The sequence below is a fragment of the Tamandua tetradactyla genome, chromosome 3, assembly GCF_023851605.1.
Source record: "Tamandua tetradactyla isolate mTamTet1 chromosome 3, mTamTet1.pri, whole genome shotgun sequence".
Classification (NCBI taxonomy): Eukaryota; Metazoa; Chordata; class Mammalia; order Pilosa; family Myrmecophagidae; genus Tamandua; species Tamandua tetradactyla.
In genome coordinates this window covers 172,528,293-172,532,384 of record NC_135329.1, presented here as the reverse complement: position 1 = coordinate 172,532,384, position 4,092 = coordinate 172,528,293, and positions in this window count along the sequence as shown.

The following is a 4,092-nucleotide window of genomic DNA, read 5'->3' as shown; positions in this document are numbered from 1 at the left end:
GGACCCTTCCTTCAGAAAAGAGTAACTCAGGCGTTTTCACGGGAAGCTGCGGGAAGACAACATACCTAGAAGAGCAGCGGAGGCAGGGCTGCACCACTTCAGGACCCAAATCTCCTGCAACTGGAAGCCTGCTCTATCAAGTGCCGCCAACTCTCTACCTCTCTGATCTTTCTTTATGAAACCATATCAACCACATGGACATTTATTTATTTTTATTTATTTAATTTTTTGCATGGATAGGCACTGGGAATCAAACCCAGATCTCCAGCATGGCCGGTCAGAACTCTGCCTGCTGAGCCACCATGGCCTGCCCAACATCGGCATTGTTTTAATCAACTATACATACATAAGAAAAGCCTAATAGAATCTCCAGACCCGAGGCTCAGGGCCCGGCTTCCCTGGTTGGCAATATCCTTTGAGGATCGTCTTGCACTGATGTGCTGGGAAGGTCATGTAGCCCTGAGGCCCACAGCTTCACGCTTGTAACCCTCCCAGACCTCACCCTGTGTGTCTCCTTCTTTGGCTGATACTGATTGGCATCCTTTTCACTTTAATAAAGCTATTATCTTAAGCATAGAGCTTTCCTGAATTCTGTGAGTGGTTCTAACAAATTATAGAACCTAAGGAGATAAAAGAATATTTCTCAATGTGTAGCCAATGGGGCTGAAAAGGGAACACCCACACGTGCAGGTGAGGACAAGCTAGTGGTGGATCCCTCAGTCTGCATAGACCACCTTACTCCAAGTAGTTAGTGTCTAAACTTATTGCACTGTCCACGTTAGTGAATAGGTTAATATGATGGATGCACATTGCATTCTATGTTGGAAAGCTAAAAATCATATTTCCCAGACTCCCTTTCGGCTAGGGTTCTGAGTCTGATTGAGGCATCTCTATCAGATGTACTTGCTTGACATTTGGAAGACAGCAGTGAGGTGGAGACCTAGATTCTGCTGCTTCAGGTACTTCTGTGACCCAGCGCCCCCCTGAAGATGCCTTTTGCTGCCAAGGCTTCCTGATCATTCTGACCTCTTGGTTCTGACACCAAGACCTATAGAAATGGTTTCCCAACTCAGCAGCTCTTGGTGGCCTGGATCTGCAATTTGGAGTTTTAGAGTGGCTCAATCTTCAACTTTCCCAACAAGAATCTGAGTCATTTATTACCCTGTAATAAATCCATTTCTGCTTAAACTAAATAGAAGAATTTCTGTTCCCTGCCCTGATCAAAAACACAACACTGTCCAACTTATAAAAGATGCCTTGGGCATAGCTTGTCAGGACCTGAGAAAAGCAATCTGCATTTCTGTCGTAGGGTAAACACTCTTTTTATTTTGGATTTGAGAGTTGAGGAAAGGCTAAACGTAAGTCTTTAGTGTCTAACATGTTACATGAACAATAAATTTGGTTTTAAAAAAATAAAGGTTCTTAAAATAAACATCCAATAATATCTCCTACTAACTATATACACAAAAGTGTTTAGAAATATTACCTATCTACACCGCAGACACAAATATGACTTTATTTATACCAATATGATTGGTGCAAGACTTGCAGGCACCTCAAGGGAAACTTTGAATTATTTCTGTTTGTTTTTTATTTCACTTTACAGACCAAGCTAAAATTGAATATTTTTCCTATGTGTGTCTAGTTTTACTTTAGCTTATATAAAAGTAACTATGGAATTTGAAGAATTTTAAAGAAGCTCCTCATATTTCTCTGAAGGAAACCAACAGACATAGATTAATATATTATTGTACAGAATATATACAGTATCACTTTTCTTATATAGGGCATTTTCTGATGCCCCTTTCCAGCTAGAAACATCAATTTCCAATATCTAAGGGAGATCAAAACAGAATTCAAAGCAAATTTTACACAGAAAGACATGAAGTTTTATAGAAATGGTACTTCCTGTTAGGTTGCCTGGGCCAGAATTGGGGGCAGCTGGGACGCATAAGGAAGACTGGGAGGCTGGAGGGAGGAGGCCAGTGGAGGTAGGAGACCAGTGGAGGGAGGCTTCTATTGAACTTCTCCAGTTCCCTAAAGCTATACCTGCACCCAGAGAGGCTGTGGCCCCAACACCTGAAGCACCTGTAATGGGCTGGAACTTTGCCACTGCTACCCACCTTCTCTCACCTCTATCCTTAATGCTGCAGTCGGGAAGGAATGGGATGGGGGGCATCAAAGATGGGGATAGGGTAGAAACCTGTTCTCATTTGCCAAAAATCACACCTGGAAAAATGGAAAAGCTTAACTCTTAATATTACAGAAAGGGAAGTAATAATACTGAACGCATAAAGCATTGCTTTTATTATTATTTTGTTAAATGGTGAACTTGTAAATGGAAAAGTTACATGTAGGTGCCCACTCTACTGAGACCTTGGGAAAGTCACATAATATAGGTTTTGTGGCTTTGCTGTGGGGATCATTTCTTTCTTGCCTACTCCCAGGACAGGGGCTGGGATGACATAAGATCTTATGCATGAAACCTTCTTAAGAACTTGAGAAAAATCAAGATAATGTCAGGTGTTAGAGCAGATATATTCTTGTCATCCATGTAATGACAACCAAGTTCAAAAAAAAGCCAGCATCTGTTCCAAAAGCTTCTCTAGTAAAAACCCACCAGGCATAATCATTTGCTGAATGAACGTATGCATGAACGAGTACAGTATGCTCCTTGAAAGTGTGATTGATCATGTGTGAGAGTGTTGCACAGAACCAGAAAAAAAAAAGAAGAGCAGATGCTTCTTTGCCTCACCGTCTGTACTTTTCATTCAAAAATACAACTAATATAATAACTTTAGAAATCCCTTGCAGGTGTTTTAATTGGCTTCTTTGCTCTAATTCCAATGACTTTCTACATACTGGAATCTGTGATAATGGTTGATGATATATGGTGATAATAATTAAATTAGGAAAGAGAAGAAAACATGTGGGTCATGACCATTCTCAATGACTAAATCTTGCATCTACTATAACATTAGAACAGTTTAGTAATGGGTGCTGTAGTGGCACCCAATGTCCTAACATAATTGCTGATGTTTTAACAAAGAGTCATGCCACCAGGCTCGTTCATGTTATACCTGCCCAGCCCTTTAATGTATGTAATGATTGCTGGGCCTCTGAGCAGCATATGAACCCCAAAGAAGTGGGAAACTGCCTCATTTTCTCTTTTACTTCTTTTTCTAGGGATACTGATACGTTTGACTTTAAGGGCAGAAGATTCTCAAAAGACACTGAAATATGAATTCAATTTTATACTCACCAGAAATCACTATTCAGATTTACTGCTTATGTGATTACATGTGTAATACATGGAGTCTTGCTTTTTCTTGTAAATTTGAAACATGCTGTACAAGTTTTTGAGGTTATTTCTGGGTATTAATATTTCATAAAAGATTTCTTAAGACTTCACCATCTCAAAGCAAATAAAATTAGAAATGAGAAATCTTGCCAAATTTAGAATTTCTATATTTTGATGTAGAAATCTGTCTGAAAAGTGTCCTTCTAAGGATTGTATGAAACAGATGCTCTCTCACTAGTCTAAAAAAATTCCTCCTGATACATTTAACCAATCTTAGGGTGCAAACTATTTAAGAAAACTTTTTCTCCAATAGCATATTCTCAGCACCCACACCCAAGACCCACTAAATCAAACTCTGGGAGTAGGAGTCCAGCAATCTGTGTTTTTAAAAAGAACTCCAGGTGATTCTGTTGCAGTGGTTCTCAAACTTTAGTCAGCCAACAATTTGCATATTTTAGAAGGCAGCTGGTGGCGCAGATGCTGCTAATCTGGGGACCATATATGGATAGCCACCGTATTTTTAAAACCCCATTATCAATGTAAGAGTCTGACAAACTAAACAGGACTTCCCAAGTAATTCCATTAAAATTGTAGGTCTTTGAAAAATCTCTTTGTGGTTTTCTTTCAGAGATAGTATGTAGTCAGTATGCAGGAGAATATTGCATACTCCATTACTTTCCCGGAGTAGTTGTTGGGAGATATAAAACTTAATTTCAGGATCTTTTGGTAAAAACTGTTAAATGCCATATGAGCTATGCCCTGGCAGAACAGGTACATCAGCAAAGGTGAAA